We start from the raw sequence: 22,169 nt of genomic DNA on the forward strand, positions 1-22,169 counted from the left end.
TGTGTTGATTATCAGAGAATAAGTTTTTAATTATGTTCAAAAAAGCTTACACTTTTGCTAGAAGGTCAAAAAAGCTTGCACTTTTTCTAGAAAGTCAAAAATCTCGTAAGAGAAAGCTCACAAAAAATTCATACTCCCATCCACCTACCACTTGGTCCCTAGGGATGGACGTAAGTTATTTATTAAGCTCATTACCATTCACAAGACAACAAACAACTTGCAAACATACATTTAAATCAAATTCATCTTGATATAAGTCCTTTAGCTCATTGTTGTCCACAAGACAATAAAAAATTTGTAACCATCCATTGAAATCAAATTCATCTTGATATAATTCTTGCATTTGAGGCAATGTCTTCATCGTTGTGCAAGGTCATTAGTTGCTCATACTAGATTCCTCTCTAGATACCTTAGTAACTCACCTCAGTATGACATCCATGGGTAAAATTCCCAAATATACCTTGAGATTTCTAAGTTATGCCACTTCCAGACTTTTCTAGTAGTCATGGTGCATGGCCTTTTAAAGGTCTACATCACAAGACCTCATCCTGGACACCTAGTGGGGACCAAAGAAGGGGTTTGGGCTAATACATTGGGCTAATAGACCTCAACTCCTCACCTTTTCTTCACTAGTTTACTAGTCAATGGCATCATTTTGATCACCGTCCCACACTTGGAGATTTGTGTCCATCCTTCGAATGGGAGGCCATCTTCACTCCAAAAATTCCTTCAGATTGCATACACATAAAGTAATGAATACAAATCATTGTGAACAAATCTAATCCTTTGGTTATCCCCATGTCTTAATGTGTTCATGTGCCTCCATCCCTAGGACTAAGTCTCCAATGAAAGTTCAACTAGGCATTCTTTTTGGGATCCTTAGATTCGTTACCAAACCTCATGCAATTCCCAGATAATCCCCTAAATGAGATTCACACTTATATTTCATGACAAAGTCTAGAACTAGTGCTCATGTCTAAGTCTTAGACCTAATACACTCATATCTAAGTCTTGTGTGTTCTTGTTAACTAATCACAATTGTTGAAACCTTTTGTGTTGGATCCCTTACGGACACACCCACACTTATTCATTTCCTTCATTAATCCACGAAAGGACCCAAAGAAGAATATACCATTGACTTATCATATAGCCTTGCCATAAGATAGCACACAATGCAAGGAAAATAACTCAACCAAGAATTTAAACAATCAAAATCCATTATGTACAATTTACCACACACACCATGACAAATAAATTGGGCCATAATTCAGAACATTAAAACACTAATTCCCACTTTAGAAGAGACAATTATCAACTTAGAAAATAACCTTTTTCCTGATCATTAGAATCATCATCCCAATAGCTAAACTACACGTGCTTAGGCATCCTCAAAACTAAATGCATAGGCATCCCAAGAGCTTACATGCATAAGCATCCCAAAAATCGCATTCATGGGCATTCAAAGAATCACAACCATAAGCATTTGAAGAATTACATGCATAACCTACCTTATAACAACATAGGAGAGACAACAATATTACTTATGGTTCTAACCTTGTTGTCAACTATGACTTTTATAAAAGAATAAAGCTTGAGCTTATGTACATAAAGCATGACAAATTTAACCACACATAACAACCTAGCTTAGACCTTGATGTCATCTCTCTCTTTACATATCAAAAGTAGAAGAAGGGAGAATCATGGCGTGCTTAAATCCCCTTGCCCTTATATACCATTTTCTGTTTCTTCTTCCTTTGATTCTCCTTTTAAAAGAAGTGTTTCTTTTCCTTTCCTCTCCCCTTTCTTTTCACTCCTTATGTGTTTCCTTGTTTTCTATAGTAAGCTTTTAAATAATTTTCGTTTGTGTGATGCGATATGTGTGTGCGTGTGTGTGTGTGTGTGTGTGTGTGTGTGTGTATATAGAAAACATTTTGCACGTGGGACAAGGAGGGTAGAAGCGGCTTGAGAAGGGGAGCACGGCAAGGGTCAACGGAGGCGGAGAGCAGAGGAGGAGGACGCTGAGAGGGGACGGACGGTAACGGGACTGACAGTTGGCGGAGGGCAAGGAACGGACGATGCAGGTGGCGGAAGTGATGGCACTGTGGCAGTCAAGGACTAGGACGGAGGCGTGTAGGGCAGGTATGAGTAGTAAACGAGCAAGGGTGGGGCGAGGCGGTGAAAACGAAGGTATGTTGGTATAGACGACGACGCCGCCGAAGAGGGGGGAATCTAGGCAGTGACGAACGGAGGTGACGTGACTGGGGTGGCGCGCCCGGAAGCGTGGGATAGTCAGGAGGAGGGCTAGCACGAAAAGGGTGCAGTGCCTGTGTGCAACTGCAAACCTACGGAGACGATGGTGTAACTGTGTCGAAGGGGTGCCGGAGGGGAGGACGGACGGCAGTGAACAATGGCTGAACGAGAGGGCTGAAGCGAGGACAAGCGGAGGTCAAAAGGTGGTCTAGCGCCCAGACAACGGAGAGTGCAGGCGGACTGGGACGATAGCGAGGATCCAAGCTGAACTTGGGAATCCGGGAGGGGTCGCCGGAGGACGGACGGCAGTGGACAATGGCTGAACGAGAGGGCTGAAGCGGAGGTCAAACAGCAGACTGCAGGCGGACTGGGACGATCAGAAGGGACGGCGAGGATCAAAGCCGAACGCGGGGATCAAGGAGTCAACGACCAGTACCGTACTCAGAGACGTTTTAGAATCACTAAGGCTGTCCCACCTATAGAGATTTTCCTCCTGACCTCTACCACCTATAGAGATTTTCCTTAAAATCAAAGGGAAAGCGATGGAGTTACCTTGCTTGTGTACCACTTCCTTCGATCGCCTCTTACTTTCCTCTTTAGCTCTTCATGTGAATCAATGCTATGATACCATGAGAAGAATGTGGGGAGAGGGTGAGCTTGAGCTCCTTTACAAACAAACACACACAAGAGTAGGTAAGCACACAAGGGAGATGGATGCCTCAATTTTCTTCTATTATTTTCTCTTATATATACCCATAACATAAAGATAAGAGTACATATTATAAGGGAAAGTATTCTCCTACTATAACATACAAGCTCGTTAGTACATAGTGTGAACCCGACTACATGAGCTGACACTATAACTATGCCATAACTCTAGTACACCAAAGTGGATATCATACTATAACATATAAGGAATTTGAACCTAACAACATGAGCTGCACTATAACTATGCCACCAAAGTGGCTGCAATATAGCCTACAAACCATTCGTAGCAACATATGGCCCATAATCTCACTAACCATGCTAGTGACATAAGTGTGGAGCAATCCTCCTAGCATGTCACCCATATTTTCACTAGTTGAGCTTAATAGTTCAACATTAATTACGTAATTTTGTGCATACCATTACACTAGTACATGTACCATTGCATGTCGACGCTTACTTTTGTAGGTTTCTTAATTTTTAAGATTTTATAGCCAATTTAGCATTTTTGTGTTTGATTGAGACTAAACTTAAAATGGAACATCCTCTGGGTAGAAAACAATGGGAATTTCGCTTTTCTAAAATCTGGTCAAATATTATTCCTCCTAAAAAATCGATTCTACTATGGCTTATCATGCATAAAGGAATTTGGACCAGCTCTAGAGCTAAAAAACTGGGGATTGGGGATGGTATATGTCCCCGCTGCAAACAGGAAGAAGAGACCATCCCTTATCTGTTTATTACATGCAAATTTAATAGAAGTCTTTTGGAATTGATTCACCATGTCTTACCCTGGTCAGGGTCTCTCAGCTAACATGGAAACAAATCCTTCTTGGGGATTTTACTAGATGCTCATCAAGGATTTGGAATACAATAAGAGCTAAATATCTGTGGTGTGTGTGGATTATGCTTAATTATGCAGTGTTTCAAGATGCCATTTCACTCAAATGCCCAGGTGTGTGAAGAGTGCTCTATATGTGCAGATGAAGATGATACTCAAAGCAGACACGGCTATCTACCGAGCGCAGTAGTCACCGCGGATTGAAGTCAAGAAGCTCTTGTTATTAATGAAGCTCGGGAAGAGTATGAAGAGAAAGTCAAAAATATCAAAGCCAATCGGGCGAGCCAAGAACAAGACTAGATAGATGTAGAGAACTAGAAGCAGAGCTAGCTCAATTTATTCTGGAGCTAACTAATTTTAAGAATACCATCCAGGAACTGAGTTAAGCTTCTCTAAAAAATCTTGTTTTGGTATATGGAGTCTTACGACCTTGCTAATTTCATTGTTGTTGGGGTTCCACGGCCGGAGTTAGAGGAAGGGGAGTTACTCTATTTTTTTGAATAATACAAAATCTCTCGTTCCAATTAAAAAATATATATATCTATATATCACTTATTTGTAACCTGCCATGTGGCAAACAAAGGAGAGTCCCACTTAGCAAGAGGAGGAGAGCCCTTCACATAAAGGAGAAAGGACTCTCATATATATATATATATATATATATATATATATATATATATATATATATATATATATATATAGAAGAGTCATATTTTTGAACTTTTTAAAAGGAACATTTCTTTTCCACAAGCTTAGATGCATTAGGGCTCACAATTAGTTGTCACCATCAAGTCTTTTGCTCATTGAATGAGTTTCTCATATATATATATAAGCGCTCACACACACACACACATAAATGCACATACATACATACATACATACATACATACATACATATATATATATATATATATATATATATATATATATTCATACACACACACACATATTATATTATACACATACATATATGAGAGCTTATCATTTGTTCCCCCTAGCATACATAGACACACTCAGACATGTGTGCATACACATACACACACATATAATATTATATTATGTGCACATGTGAGAGAGAGAGAGAGAGCGCGCGCGCACACATACACACACACACATTTATATATATATATTTATAGGTATGTATATATAAATAGATCTATATGTATGCCAACATAAACACATGCATGTGCATGCACACAACGCACCACACACACACACATGCACACAAAAAAACACACACACATGCACAAAAACACACACACACACACACACACACACACCAACACACACACACACACACTCGCATGCACGTGCACATGCACAAATATGCACACTTACACGCACACACTTACTCAACCTCGCACATACACATACATGATGTATATGAACTTACATATATATACACGTACACAAATACATATGTACACACATCAATAGGCACACATGTACACAGATGCACATGCGCACACACATTTGCACATGTACATGCACACACTCTCACACACATATGCGTGTGCACGTGCACACATATAGACACAAAAATGCCCACATAAAAAAATTCACATGCCCGCACACACATACATTTGCATATGCACACCGCCTTCCAAGAAGAAAAGAAAAAAATAGCCAAGAGATCTTACATATCTCCTCAAAGCTTCAAGAAAGAACTTGAGTAGAAGGGACATGTTTTAAGTGCTTTGATAAAGCTTCAAGAAAGAACTTGAGTTGAAGGGACATGTTTTAAGTGCTTTGATAAAGGGCACATGGCTTCAAAATATGCAGGAAATTTACCAGTTGTCTCCACCAACTCAAGTACTAGACCTAATCCCTCTAAGAATACCAATCCAATGAGAAGAGACCCAGGCCAATTGCCCTAGTGGTGCTGCCCATCTAGTTACCCTCTCATGGATGAAGCAGAAGATGAGTAAGGGTCCCATGGCCATATATAATGTGAATTACTCTTGGCTAGAGGCTGGGATTTCCAACCTATAGAAAAAGTGACCAGAGGGTAACGGCAATCATGAGTATTATGACTATGAAGGTAGATGAAAATCTCATTGTATTTTAAGAATGAAAGCAACTATTAATGGTAAGGATGTTACCATTCTACATGATGATTATAACAAATATGACTTCATTTCATTTTTGAAAGAAGTGTGAGATTTCTTAACCTAGAGTCTATTCCCTCACATCATAAGGTTAAAGCTATTTCCACTAGCACAAAGTATATTTGCACTAAGGTAGAGAAAGATGTAGGTCTATGCATCAACCCTTGAATTCAGACACACGCATCAAATGGCATCTTTTATTCAAATTTTTTAGTCAATGATACAGTATCAACTTGGTAAGGAAGGCATGGTGGTTGATGCTCTAAGTAGAAGCATCAATCATATCTCTACCTTAAAGAGTTCACCCTTTGCAGCTATAAAGGATTCCTATGAGCATATCTGGATTTTTCAGAGCCTTGGAGCACAATGAGGGGTAACAATTAGATTCCTAATGGTGAATACTCAAACAAGGATAATAATTGGATTCCTAATGGTTAATATTCATATAATGAATAATAGCTTTTCTTCTAAAAATATTATACATCACACGACCATTTAGACATATTGTTTTAGAGGAGATGCATGAACCTTCAAGCATGGGTCATAGAGGGGCATCCTCTACAATACATGTTGTGGCTAGAGAATTTTATTAGCCTACGATGAAAAAGGATGTAGCTAGATTTGTTGTTGCTGAGTGCAAGACTTGTCAAAATATTAAAAGCTACTTAAGGCCTATTGATGCCATTACCCATTCCTAATGAACCATGGAAAAAGATATCAATTAACTTCATGGCTAGAGAATTTTATTAGCCTATGATGAAAAAGGATGTAGCTAGATTTGTTGTTGTTGAGTGCAAGACTTGTCAAAATATTAAGAGCTACTTAAGGCCTATTGATGCCATTACCCATTCCTAATGAACCATGGAAAAAGATATCAATTAACTTCATTACAGATTTCCCTACTATTGGGAGTCATAATAATGAGATGATTTAGACTATAGTGGACTATAGTAGATTGCTTTAGTAAATAAGCCTATTTGATTCCATTCAAAAAGACATTGACATCCTAACAAGCTACATATTTGTTTATTCAAGCAAATGTTTATGCATCATGGCTTACCCCAGGTCATTTGTTTGATCATGATTTTACGTTTTGCATTTATTTTTGGACTACATTATTTGATAACTTGGGCACTAAGTTGGATTTCATGACCCCATTTTATCTAAAGTAACAGACAAATGGAAGTTACTAATAGTATGATTATGGGCATACTTAGAGCCTTTGTTTTATCCCAACCTAGAGTTTGGGATAAATACATTCACCTACTTCAGCTTGCTTATAACAGTACGCCTCATTCAACTATGAACCAATCATTTGAGATGATTTACGAGAAGGCTTTACCCATTCCTACCTCTCTCACCTTTCTCATAAAGTAGAGACTGTTGATGAGCTTTCTTGAGATTTTGAGAACATATTTCATTAAGTACGCCAAGCTATATGCAAATCGCAAGAAGTATACGTTAAATAAGCAAACAAAAAATGTAAAGCCATATCTTTTAACAAAGGTGATTGTGTTCTCTTAAGAATTAAAAGAAGACACCTCAAGAGTGTTAAGAAGAATCTAATAGTGAAGTAGGCACCAAGGTTCTATGGACCATCTAGGGCCCCCACAAAAAGATTTATAACCTTGCATATCGATTATATATGTCATCACACTAACATATTCACAACTCTTTCCATATTAGTTTGTTGAAGCAATTTAGAGGACCACTTCCTTCACATCCTACTTATGAAGATACAGCTCTAATTTTTTATCCTACTTCCTCTTGATCTCAACAATTAGAGCTAGCTCTTCATAAGTAGGATGTTAAAAGAAAGTGGTCTTCTAAATGGCTTCAACAAAATAATATGGAAAGAGTTGTGAATGTGTCAATGTGATGATAGATATCATCGATATGTAAGGTCATTAATCTTTTGATGATCAAGAGGAAATACATTGACCTAACACAATCATTGATCATCAACACACCACACACATAGGAAACACATACATCATGCATTTTTTGACCTTGAAGAACCATCCTATAAAAGATGCTCGGTGAATGCCCAAGCGATATTTTCACACTTTTCAGACGCCATCCACTCATATAAGAAAACATAAAATTGAGGATAATTGTAAACTAAATTAAGAGGGATGTTAGATAGATCCTTCTATGGTAGATTGGGGATGCCTGAATATCATTGCACCATGCTAATAGTTAGTATCATGGGTGATTTCATATTAAATACTAATGGGATAGTGTTATTGATGTAGCACATTTGGGGTCATGCTCATGTTATTAATATTATAGTTGATTTTGTCTTATATATTAATCTCATGTTATTAGTGTTTATGTTTGTGCCTATCATATGATGTCATATTGGGATTGATTTTGAGGAGTCCAATTCATTATATGTAACTAACATGGTTGGCATTATTAACTTAGCCGATTGGGATGTCGTATGGGCCTAAGGTTGTGTATAGCACATATTAATCGTTTGTGATATCATGTGGACTTACTTCATTTTGTTGCCATTTTGTTATGATGTCCATTTCCCATTTTGAATAGTCAGGGCGTGCTATATTTTGTGTATATGTAAGTACAATTATTTATGGTTGCAACCTTAGTTTTAAGACAGTTATTTTTGTAAAAGACAAGCCCAATTTTGTAAAGAAAGCTCCTTGGGATATCAAAAATTCTCACGTGTGGGAAGTGGAGCCACTCATGTTGTGTGTGTGTGTGTGTGTGTGTGTGTGTGTGTGTGTGTGCGTGCGTGCGAGAGAGAGAGAGAGAGAGAGAGAGAGAGAGAGAGAGATATTTTGTGCCTAATGCTTTATCTTGTGTTATTTTCTTCATGCTTTTATGCATGCTTTTACCATGGTTGATTTATTTACACATGTCATTTAGTTCTAATTTGAAAGGTAAGTGAGCGGTGAAAGGTAAGTGAGTGGTGAGAGATTTCTCCTTGTACCAAGATCTTGTCATAACCTATTTGGAGTAAGGGAAAACAATAGCTAAATGTCTTGACTACTAAAGTGGGTTCTATATCTCAAAATACATCTTTAACTCCTTCCCTTTTGTGAGTGGCCTCACAAGAAGAGAACCTGCATCCAAAAAAGATGCATTAACACAAGAACCTATCTCATGGGGAGGGTAACAACTTATCTTCATCTCCCTCAAGTCTACATGCTACTTCAAGATTAAAGGCAGTAAGTACCTCCACAATCTCATCATTGCCAATTGCAACCTCGAAAGGGAGGCATGGTGTGCAAAAGCCTAGTCCATGGTATGACCCACCATCTTATGAATTCCCTTGAAAGGTGCACACACAGCAAGTTGTTCTCTTGATAGTGATTCCTCAATGTATCCCCACTGAGCCACACTCTATTTGATAACCCATACTTTCCCCCATACCTTGATATTGTTAGTAGGATCCCCTTGATAGTCAAATCTTCATACGAATGTACCCCAATAAAGGAAGTCCACTACATAGGCTATCTTCATCAACTTTTACATGTGAATCACTTAGCTATCCAAGGGCATTAATTCCCCTCATCAAGGCCTTAGCTTCACAGGTTGTTCTTGAAAAGATGCAGGGGAGAAGAGAGCTTGAGCTCTTGCAAGCACACACACACTCACAAAACCCTAAAAGAGAACACACAAGGTGAGAGGCTGAAAATCTTCTTCTTCTTCAACACTCAACACACCATATACAAAGATAAGAGTACACACATATGAAAAGGTACTCAACACACAAGGTGAGAGGCTAAAAATCTTCTTCTTCAACACTCAACACACAAGGTGAGAGGCTGAAAATCTTCTTCTTCACTCAACACTCAACACACCATATACAAAGATAAGAGTACACACATATGAAAAGGTACTCAACCAAATACATACTAGGGTTCTCTATAGTGTGAACCCAACTAAATGAGCTGGCACTATAACTGTACCAGTCTCTAGAATGGCTGTCACACAGCCTGTCATCCCATTGGCTGCATATCACCCATGATCTCACCAACCATGCCAGTGGTGTAAGTGTGGGGCCTTTCCCCTAGGCGGGTCATCAGTGTCCACCGCCTCACTAGAGGAGCTCAATATCTTAACACTCCCCCTCGAGCTCAACTCCATCTCATGTACACCAAGCGAAGCCCTGAATCTGCGGAGCTTCTCTGTACCCAATGCTTTGGTGAAGTCAGCTACCTGATCCTGTGTGCTGACATAAACAAGGTCAACGTCTCCTGCCAAGACCTTCTCTCTGACAAAATGGTAATGGACCTCTATATGCTTCGTGCGAGCATGAAAAACTGGGTTCCTGGCCAACTGTATACTGCTAATGTTGTCACAGAAAATGACAACTTGTCTATCCACTGATAGACCCAAATCTGCAAGTAGCTTTCTCAACCAATCTACCTCACATGCTGCCATAGCAGCACCTCTGTACTCGGCCTCTGTACTAGATAGAGCAACCGTAGGCTACTTCTTGCTGCTCCAAGTCACAGCAGCACTCCCCAAAGAAAACATGAATCCACTAGTAGATCTTCTATCTGAGATACTACCAACCCAATTAGCATGTGTACCCATGTACACATATCTCTGTCCCTAGTTTCATAAAATAGTCCACAATGCAAAGTAGACCTCACGTACCTCAGTATGCATCTCAATGCATCCAAATGTGGCTTCCGAGGAACCTACCTAAACTGACTCACCAACCCAACAGCATAGCTCAAATTTGGCGTGGTGATCGTCATGTAGTTCAAGATCCCTACTATGCACCTATACATAGTAGGACCCTCCAAAATCTCTCCTGAATCTGCACTCAACTTGCCATTATGATCCAATGGCACTAAGATAGGCTTACAGCCTATCATACCATACTTGGACAACATGTCCAAGCCATACTGTCTCTGCACAGTAATCCAATACCATGTGGTGACCTAATCACCTCAATGCCCAAGAAATATCTGAGCTCCCCCAGATCCTTCATCTCAAACTTCTGTCTAAGCAAGATCTTTACATCAAAGATCTCTGCATCATGGTCCCCCGTAATGATCCAGTCATCTACATAGATGACAACAAGCACAACCCCTCTATCACCGTGTCTCACATACAGCGAGAAATCTGCATTGGCTACATGAAAGCCAATAGTGACAAGATATTCAGAAATCTTGTCAGACCATGCTCTTGGTGCTTGTTTTAAGCCATACAAGGCTTTCTTCAACTTGCAAACATGCTCGAGGTGACTCACATCCTCATAACCAGGTGGCTGTAACATATACACCTCTTCCTGCAAATCCCCATGCAAGAATGCATTCTTTACATCCATTTGATGTAAAGACCATTACTTTGACACAGCCACTGCTATCACAACTCTCACTGTTGCCATCTTGGCAACTAGGCTGAAAGTTTCCTCATAATCAATGCCATATGTCTGCGCATATCCTTTGGCTACCAATCTAGCCTTGTACCTGCTTATGCTTCCATCACTGTTATGTTTTACTTTGTACACCCACTGGCATCCAATGGCTTTCTTGCCTTCAGGCAATTGCGCTAAATCCCAAGTCTCATTTCCATATAGTGCATCCATCTCCTCATCCTTGCGCTAAATCCCAAGTCTCATTTCCATATAGTGCATCCATCTCCTCATCCATACCTTTCTCCCAACACACATTTCCAATAGCCTCATCAATGCATGTGGGCTCTACAACCTGTACAACTTTGCCATGTATGCATAGTGATGTGCCACATAACCATCATAGGTAAACCTCTGCACAGGATTCTTCACTCTCCCAGATCTTCACAGCTTTGCATTCATGGCTTCCATAGCCTTCTTTACACCAGGTGTTCTCATAGCTGTTGGTATCCCAAGCTCCTCATCAAAGCTTATCTCTGAGCCACTAAACTCTCCATCAACATGAGAATGCCCTGCAGAAATGTCAAGCATACTAAGGGGCTCAATCACTTTCTCTTTGCCTTTATGTGATGTACTAATCACATTTGCAGGACTGGTATTAGATGCAGCCTGCCACTCCATGGTCTATCAAGTGAACCACTAGATGAGGACTCTCCTGATCCACTCAAAGACTGTGATTGCTGACTTGCATTTTGTGCAACCACATTTCCACTCACATCAGTCCCAACAACTTCTTTTTCAGTAGTATACCAGCTGCTCATCTCATCAAAAACATCATCCCTGCTTACCCTCAACTCACGTGTAGTAGGGTTATAACACCCGCATCCCTTTTGCTCAAGGGAATATCCAATAAACACACATTTTTCAGCTTTTGGATCCAGCTTAGTTCTCAGCTCATCTAGCACATGCACATATGCAATGCATCCAAAGACTTTCAGATGAGACAAATCAGGTTTTTTGTCCATAAACCTCTCCTCTGGAGTTACATCATGTATGGCATCAGTAGGAGTTCTGTTCATGATGTAAACTGCTGTAGAAACAGCCTCAGCCCAATAGCTATGCGGCATATTCTTCTCTTCCATGCACAATCTCAGCAATGTGCCTGTTTTTCCGCCCAACAACTCCATTTTGCTGCAAAGTGTATCTGCATGTAAACTGTCTCCGAATACCATTCTTCTTCAAAAATTTAGATAAGTATGAAGTTCATTCTTCAACTGTATCTTTCGTGCCTTGGTATTCGTTTCATAGAGTTTTACTAAGGTGTCCCACGCCTCCTTGGGGGACTTGGCATCCTGTATGTGCCCAATCATGGTGTCATGTATACTGATAGAGAGCCAATATATAACTTTTCTAGCTCCTTGGTTCCAATCCTTGAACTCTTTCACATCTGCAACAGTCCGATTGATCTCTGGTATCTCTGGTGCCTCTTCATGCTCACCTTCTATGTAGTCCCAATAACCCTTTCCCATCAGGAAATTCATCAACCTGAACCTCCAAGCATGGAAGTTGTTCTTATCAAGCTTCTCAGCAACAATCTGGTTTATGCCATCATTTGACATCTTGCCAGACACACAAATTTACGAGAAACAGCACTCTGTTTGTTCTGCACAAACTGCTATATTTTCTGCAGTGGTATTATAGTACACTCAAATGTCACAACCAGTGACCTCAATGTGCATACATACACCCAATGGCAACTGCTGACCTCCTTGTGCATCACACACAATGTCTGCACAACCAATCTATCTTCCTGCAGTTCTTAAAATAGAGTTCTGCAGAGAATCGATGACTTACCCGCTCGAAATCGCATGCTTTCTGAAAAACGGAGGTCGTAAAAACGTGTTTTTGGCCCGAAAAATGTAGTCCGATAGGACAGAATAGTTGCCCTATAGCTTTACTCCCGCGAAGAAAGCTCCTCAAATCAGAGATTGTTTGTTGCTTATGTCTCCCGTAGAGCTCCCGAAAAAGAGTGTAGTCGCCAACACAAATAGGGAAGAGTAGTTGAAGCTCTTACCCTCGTACCGCTTCCTGTGCTTCTCTTGCTTGCAGCCCAGCCCTTAGCATGAACCAGGCTCTGATACCATTAAAAGATACAGGGGAGAAAAGAGCTTGAGCTCTTGCAAGCACACACACACTCACAAAACCCTAAAAGAGAACACACAAGGTGAGAGGCTAAAAATCTTCTTCTTCTTCACTCAACACTCAACACACCATATACAAAGATAAGAGTACACACATATGAAAAGGTACTCAACCAAATACATACTAGGGTTCTCTATAGTGTGAACCCAACTAAATGAGCTAGTGCTATAACTATGCTAGTCTCTAGAATGGCTGTCACACAGCCTGTCATCCCACTGGCCGCACATCACCCATGATCTCACTAACCATGCCAGTGGTGTAAGTGTGGGGCCTATCCCCCAAGCAGGTCATTAGTTAGATGAGCTTGATATCTCAATAGTTCTCTCGATAGTGACTCCTCAATATCTCCACTAAGCCACACGCTATTTGACAACCCATACCTTGCCACGCAACATTAGGGGGCCCACGAATATTCAAATCTTCACAAGAATGTATCCTAATGAAGTCCACTATATGGGCTACCTTTATCAACTTTTACATGTGAATCACTTAGCTATCCAAGGTAATTAATTCCCCTCATCAAGGCCTTAGCCTCGCAAGTTGACATAATCTCTTCAAGCCTCTAGACCCCCTCTTCACCTCTTTCCCTCCATCACTAACGGTCCTTAGTACACCTGCTAACTAGCTAACCAAATCTATAATTATAGTAATGCCTTATGCCGGAGTGATTGTTGCCAAAAGGTAGCTTGAGCTAGAAAAATAACAAAAATTATAAACAAATAAAAGAACTTATTATTAAAAAAAACAACATAAGCAATCACTTGCCAAGGTTGTCAATCCCATCATCCTTTTAGGAATAACTTTTGATTTGTTGCCATATATATATGCAGTGATGTGTGTGAACACACTTAGGACCGCCGAGGTACTTTTTCCCTCCTTAGGAGGTTTTTTCCCCCGGCTTGTATATACGCCCATCATTCTAGGGCTAACTTATCTTTGTACATTGACACAATCTAATACACTGTGTGTTGTGTGCATTCTTGCTTCTTCTTCTCCAAGCTTTGTGTGCTTTGGGCTCCGTTTTTGCATTACAAGTTCTGTACAAGTGTTTTCGTCATTTTGTGCAGAAATTTCGACAGTGCAGTTTTCTGCAAAATCGGCATACGTATTCTATTGTGGACTGTGCTACATAGCACGAGTTGTTTTCTGTTCAGTCTTTGCTTCATTATAGGTAGCTTTTGCATCAGTTTCAGTCAGTGGCCATGGCTGATAACAGCAATGATGTATTTCGCATGTTGTCTGCTGATGACAAATTGGATGGAGACAGCAACTACCCACTTTGGGCATACATGATGCAGCATGTTTTGGTTGCAAAAGGAGTGTGGAACATTGTGCAGGGTATGGATGTACGTCCAGGTTCTGTGGATGTAGGATCTGTTGAGGATGTTGCGGGTTCTAGTAGCTCTACTGTTGCTTCTGTTTTACCCACTACTGAACAAGCTCGTTGGGATGGTAAAGATGCGCAGGCTCATGCCTTGATTGCACTTTCTGTCAAACGTAACATCACTCCACATATTCCTTCAGCTAAAATAGCAAAATAGGCTTGGGATATTCTAGCTGGTTTGTATGCAGGTCATAACGAGGCAAAAATCTCTTACCTGCATAAAGAGCTAGAATCGAAGATTATGCAGGAAGATGATGACATGAATGTTTTTCTTGTTGAGATTAAAGATCTTAAGGAACAGTTGATTTCTGCAGGTGAGATTATTCTTGATCATTCTCTTGTGCAAACTGTTCTTGATACTTTACCTGAGTCATATCAGACTTTTGCTTCCACGTGGAGACTTGTTAACTGAGGATAGACTTGATGTTGTCAAGTATGGTGCTTTAGTCTTAAGAATTGCCCTGAGCTAAAGGCTAAAGAGGCAAAGAAGAAAGAGTCAAATGCAGTCACAATAGCGGATGCTTTTACAAATGCAGATTCTGCAAATGTTGTGCAGGATACAGAATGGGCGTTTAGCGTGTATTGCCAGTATGACCCATCTATACATGATGCATATTCGGCAATTTCTGTTGACTCTGATGTATGGTATTTTGACAGTGGTGCTACAAAGCACATTACCTCGCATCGTGATATGTTCACTTGTCTTGAGGCTGTCTCTAATGGGAATACTGTCACATGTGCCAATAATGCTTCTTACCCAGTGAAGGGCGTTGGTAAAATTATGCTTACTGCTGCAAATGGCAGCGCTTTCACACTTTCAGATGCTTTGTATGTGCCAGGGATAAAGAAGAATCTATTGTCTGTCTCTGCGCTTGCTAGGCTTAGACTTGTAGTCAAATTTATGGATGACAAATGTACTGTTCATGATTTGACTTCTGGTGATACGATTATTGTATCTGGCACCTTGTTTTGTGGGCTGTATAGGCTCAATTCTTATGACAAGTGTGTGGAAGATTCAGCGAATGTAGTTTCTGATGAAAAGGCAGTTTCAGATACAAAACTATGGCATGCTCGTTTTGGTCATCTGAACTTTGCTTGTTTTGCTACGTTTGCAGAAATTTGATATGGTTGCTTCATTGCCCCCTCTTGAGGCACCATTGAAACATGTTTGTGAAGGCTCTATTTTGGGCAAAATGGAGTGTTCTGCGTTTCCAAAGGATGGTTCTGTGCGGGCCACTCGCAAATTGCAACTTGTACATATAGTGATGTATGTGGGCCTATGCAAACTCCGTCATTTGGTAAACACTTGTACTTTCGTGACTTTCATTGAAGATTACTCAAGGCATGCATGGGTATATCCACTGAAGGCAAAGTCCGAAGTGTTTTTGTGCTTCAAACAATTTTTGCTTATGGCTGAAAATGTATCCAATTGATCGAGGGGGGGAGTACATGTCTAAAGAGTTTGATGCATTTCTAGCTAGTCGTGGGATAAAACACCAAAGTACAGTGCCGTATACCCCTCAGCAAAATGGTGTTGCTGAGAGGAAAAACAGGTCACTTATGGAGATGGCATGATGTATGGTCAAGAGCCAAGCTTTGCCACATGCGTTTTGGCTTGAGGCTGTCATGTCTGTTGTATATGTACTCAACAGGTGTCCCACTAAGGCCTTGCAGTCTATTACTCCATACGAAGCTTGGCATGGCAGGAAGCCTTCTATTGGTCACTTGCGTGTCTTTGGTTGCTTGGCCTATGCTTTAGTGCATGTGCAACAACGTAGAAAATTGGATGATAAGGCTGTCAAATGCATTTTTGTTGGTTACAGTGCTGAGAGCAAGGGTTACAGATTGTATCATCCGCAGTCAAAGCGTATCTTGATTAGTCGAGATGTTGTTTTTGTGGAAGATGCTGTGCAGCCTTTGTTATCATTTACCAAAGAGACAGGTGTGAGCTCACGGGATGTATTTGATACGTTGTTGCCTCTGTTTATAGGTGGGAATTCAAATGTAAGTCCTAATGAGGCAAATATTCAGCCTATGCAGATTTTAAACGACATCATAGATCAACCTATTTCTGATGCAGATTTACAGGATGTAATTTATGAGGATAGGGCTGAAAATGAGCAGGCTAGAGGTATGCCTAAATGGCTGGTGCAAACCTTACATGATAGTAAAATTGATGCACCTATTTCTAGTCGTACTCGTTCAGGTTTTCAGCATGTCTCTTATGCATCAGATGTTATGCTTTGGCTGTGTCTAGTATGTGTGAAGAGGAAGAACCTCTTTCATTTGATGAGACACAAAAATTAAAAAATTGGTTGACTGCAATGCAAAGTGAATATGATGCTATAATGAAGAATGGTACATGGTCTTTGTGTGATTTGCCTATTGGTAAAAAGGTCATTGGATGTAAGTGGGTTTTTAAGTTGAAATGAAAGCCAGATGGCAGTGTTGATCGCTATAAGGCTAGACTTGTTGCAAAGGGTTATGCTCAAGAAAAGGGCATTGATTTTGATGAGACCTTTGCTCCCACTTGTCGTATGACTACCATTCGTAGCATTTGTGCATTGGTAGCTCATAATGGCTGGAATGTACATCAGTTGGACATAAAGACTGCGTTCTTGAATGGAGATTTGCATGAGGAGGTGTATGTTGCAGCCTCGTGGTTTTGTTCAAAGAGGGCAGAAAAACAAAGTGTGCAGGTTGAAAAAGGCTTTGTATGGTTTAAAGCAAGCTCCACGAGCTTGGTATGAAAAGATACATGTATATTTGACTGCACATGGTTTTTAGAATAGTCCAACAGAAAGCACTTTGTATGTTAAACATGTGGATGATGTACATCTAATCATTGCTCTCTATGTCGATGACATGTTGCTCACAGGACCAAATGAGAGTCATATTGTTGACGAGTCCTCCTAACCCTTAAGCTGCCCTAATTCCATGAAGATATGACTTCAAAGACTTCCTGCTACCCTAAACTGACTTACTATTGATCGATCTGAATGCTGATGCTAATTTTTGCTGATTTAAATACTGACTCAACTAGAGAAGAATTTCTTAGCTTTGAGTCCTCTAACACCCCTAAACCCTCTAAACACTCAAACCACACAAAGATATTACTCTAAAGACATCTAGCTGATCACAATGAACCCATAGCTGATCCAAAACTACCAATTTGTCCACAAACCAGTCTGGCTTCTAACTCTGTCAGACTCAACAAACAACTTCCTTTTGAATCCAAAAAGACCAAAATGACCCTTTTACTTCATCAGTCGACCCCCTAGACACACAACTGCATGTAGCTAACACTCTTTTGACCCTATCTGACTGTATTCTCTCAACACAAGATGACTGCTTCAATTATGGGACATCTCTGACTCCCAGAACGTCAGACATACCTTCACAATGGTTGTATCTCAACAAAGACAATCAAAACAACTCAAACCAAACTCCATAACTCAAATTCTCATCACTCTCAACATAAATACAAGCTATGAACTCTCAACTTTCTCCACAAAAACAAAGACAAACTATCTCAACACCCCTGCGACAATGGGTCCAAAACATATAAGAAAAACACACTGAAAACTTGGGGATTCTTCATAGGTAAGCTCCAGCTATAATTCTCCCAATCATTAGCTTAACTCACGAACTCGAACTACATTGAATTTACAAACTACAAAGCACAGGTCCTTTCCAAATAGATATAAAACAACACACATCTGATTGACAGTAGTAGCAATTGAACATGAATTGAACTAAACCATGTCTCTAACAGAGTCGCCTCTCAGAAATCACCAGGAACACATCTCTTGTCTGATTTTCTAGACCATTGCACCTTCTCTGCTCTAATTCCCCAATTCCACTACACTACACCCCAACTCCATCTCCATCTCCACTGCACTGCACCCCAACTCCATCGCAACTGCTCTGATTTCCCCAATTTCATCTCAACTGCACTGCACCCCAATTCCATTTCGACTGCTCTGATTTCCCCAATTCCATCTCAACTGCTTTGATTTCCCCAATTCCATCTCAACTGCACTGCACCCCAATTTTGCAACTTTCGAAAATTGGAATAACCTCCGTCTATAGCTAGTTTCTCCATTGTAGATCCTTCACACACTTCACTCACTCTTGCCTCCCTTGCTTCTCCTCCATGTCTTCTTGTCTCTCCTCCATAGATTATCTCAATTCCCCCTTTTTTCCCCTTCACCACCTCGCCACCTTTTGGAACAATTGCGCCAGCTCCCTTGTTCCTTCCATGCTCCTATTTTTATTTTTTGGCACTTGCGCTTATCCTCCTAGCTGCCGTGTTGTCCCTACTACCTAGGATTCACTACTCACCCTCTTATGTGCATTAGACATTTCCACATTTTATGTTTGTTTTGAGCTCTAGGCTCCTCTCACAACGGGATTGAAAACAAGAAGGAGACACATTGGTTTACATGGTTGATGACACCAAAGGCAAACACACCAACACCAAGAGCAACAAGGAGATAAACTATGGCATCCACAACAACCAACAGAATGGCGACCTATGAGACAGCCAAGATGTTCCTTCCATAATTTTCACTTCAAGAGCATGTGACAACAAGCATGTAAAGATTCCTAGTGAAGGCACTTCACAAATGTATTATGAGAACTGCCATTATAATTATATGAGGCCATAAATGAGCCAAATTTTTCATGGGTACCAATGATGTACACACTTTAAGTGAGTGTGAACACATAAATATACAACCTTGTATATGTACCAATTTCTATCAATTGCTAGTGTGCTTGTGAGTGAGAAGTGATGAGAGGGCACTACGTATGCATGCTAGAGTGACAATGGATGTGGGAAAGGGTGAAGAAAGGAGCTCTTTACACATGAGGGTGTCATCTTTTTTTAGATCTCATTTTGTGTCGACCAATGCCCCATCTTTTCACTCTCTCTCTCTCTCTCTCTCTCTCTCTCACTCTCCCTTTTAATTTTCCTACCCCCTTTTTTTAATTTCCATCAATTTTGACAAGGATCCCTAACTACCAGTACTATTTCACTCTGCCCCCCCTTTAATTTTCCTACCCCTTTTTTTATTTTCCATCAATTTGACAAGAATTCCTAACTACCAGTACTTTAAAAACGTTCAACAAAGTGTAGCCTAGTGATGTCTTCACACTATGGCCAATTGTTCCAAGAATCCCTAACTACCAGTACTAAAAAAACGTTCAACAAAGTGTAACCTAGTGATGTCTTCACACTAGAGCACAAGAATGATCGAGTCATTGAAGTAAGCTCGTTCCAACGCCTTCCCATGCACGTTCTGTTGGCCACCTTCACGAGTAGTCCACCTTGAAACACTCTACAAAACACACGCCTCTGTCCCGAGCGCTGCAGAGCTCAATCGTTCCCATATTCTCGCGTGCAACCTCCTAGTGTGTGGTCGCAATGACAGGCTCTTTCTCTCAGTTCTCTGCCGGATTTGGGCCTCTGTCGTTCATCATCATCACCATCATGACTGTCACTGAGAGTTCAAAGAGCTCCGCCATTCCTCGCAAAATGGAGCGAGCTGAGGGCCCTGCCTCTGTGCTAGCCATTGGCACCGCCAACCCTCCCAATGTTTTCAACCAGAGCGAGTATCCTGAGTTCTACTTCAACATCACCAATAGCAATCACATGACCCAGCTCAAGGAGAAGTTCCAACGAATGTGTAAGAGTTTTTAATCCCCTCTTAATTCCTGTATATGTACACATATGCCAAGGGTTTCCTCAATTCATGTTACATATCTACAACTTTGTAACAATTCTCCTTAGAGCTTCATATAATGGTAGGGGGCTAACCCTAATGGTTGTTATCTAAATTTGCCCTAATGGTTGTCATCTAATGTGATGGTCTTGAGGTGTAATCTGTGCTAGCCATGGTCCCACTACCTTGTGAGTTTATAAACATTTCCTCTAAGCCATGCTAAATTTGTAGATTATGCCTCTAAGCCAGGCCAAATCTTTAGCTTTTATGTTAATTCAATTGTTCTATGGGTTTTGATGGCCTCTGAAAAGTGTTCCTGTAATGAATGCAGGTGACAAATCTGGGATCAAAAAGAGGTACATGTATCTCAATGAGGAAATCCTGAAGGCGAACCCCAGTATGTGTGCATATTGGGAGAAGTCGTTGGATGTCCGCCAGGACATGGTGGTGGTGGAGGTGCCCAAGCTCGGGAAAGAAGCAGCTACGAAGGCCATCAAGGAGTGGGGGCAGCCCAAATCCAAGATCACCCACCTCGTCTTTTGTACCACCAGCGGGGTGGACATGCCCGGAGCGGATTGGGCGCTCACCAGGTTGCTGGGCCTGCGACCAAGTGTGAAAAGGCTCATGATGTACCAGCAGGGCTGCTTTGCAGGGGGGACAGCGCTGAGGGTTGCAAAGGACTTGGCTGAGAATAACAAGGGAGCGAGGGTGCTGGTGGTGTGCAGTGAGTTAACTGCGGTTACCTTCCGGGGTCCAAGCGAGACTCATCTTGACAGTTTGGAGATGAAGCTTCTGCTATTATTGTGGGATCTGATCCCATACCTGAAGTGGAGAAGCCATGGTTTGAGATACATTGGACAGGGTCCAACATTCTGCCAGACAGCGATGGAGCCATAGATGGGCACCTCAGAGAAGTGGGATTAACCTTCCACTTAATGAAAGATGTGCCTGGGATTCTCTCTAAAAACATCGGTAATGTGCTCAGAGATGCGTTTGAGAGAGTCTTCGGTGGGGGGGAAGGAGGGGTGATACCCGGCTTCAATGACCTCTTCTGGATCGCCCATCCGGGCGGGCCTGCGATCCTTGATCAAGTTGAGCAGAAGCTGCAGCTCAAACAGGAGAAAATGGGGCCTAGCAGGCACGTTCTGTCTGAGTTTGGCAACATGTCGAGTGCCTGCGTGCTCTTTATCATGCACCATCTGCGCAAGAAATCGGTCGAGCAGAAGCTGGCCACCACTGTAGGGGGCCTCGAATGGGGCTTGCTGCTTGGATTCGGTCCGGGCCTTACGTGTGAAACCGTCGTCCTGAGGAGTGTGCCTCTCAGTCCTTAGCTTCTAAATGATCCTCCACATATACTCTCCCCCCTCACATTGTTATGGTATCCTTTTGTCTTGTGGTTTTATGCTACATTCACTATAAATATGCGGGATGCCTACTTCATTCACCTTGTTGATGAAGTATACTGCCACTTAAACGCAATAAACTTATTATCTACCCTTTTGATGATATATACATAGTTACCTCTATCATTGTGAATAATATAACTATAGATGGAAATTATGATATAGATGGAGTATATATTTGGATGTTGGTTTGTTTTATTTATTACCTTCCGTGA

At 41.0% G+C, this 22,169-nt stretch overlaps 1 pseudogene across 1 annotated transcript; it reads left to right on the forward strand.

The window, feature by feature from the left end:
- Positions 1 to 20,197: 20,197 nt before the first annotated feature.
- LOC147612709 (chalcone synthase-like) lies at positions 20,198 to 21,896 on the forward strand (annotated as a pseudogene). Its single transcript, XR_015263443.1, has 2 exons — positions 20,198 to 20,515; positions 20,883 to 21,896. The product of XR_015263443.1 is annotated as a chalcone synthase-like (transcript).
- Positions 21,897 to 22,169: the final 273 nt, after the last annotated feature.

Source organism: Cibotium barometz, chromosome 45 (genome assembly GCF_041138505.1).
Source record: "Cibotium barometz isolate CiBa-2024 chromosome 45, ASM4113850v1, whole genome shotgun sequence".
Classification (NCBI taxonomy): Eukaryota; Viridiplantae; Streptophyta; class Polypodiopsida; order Cyatheales; family Cibotiaceae; genus Cibotium; species Cibotium barometz.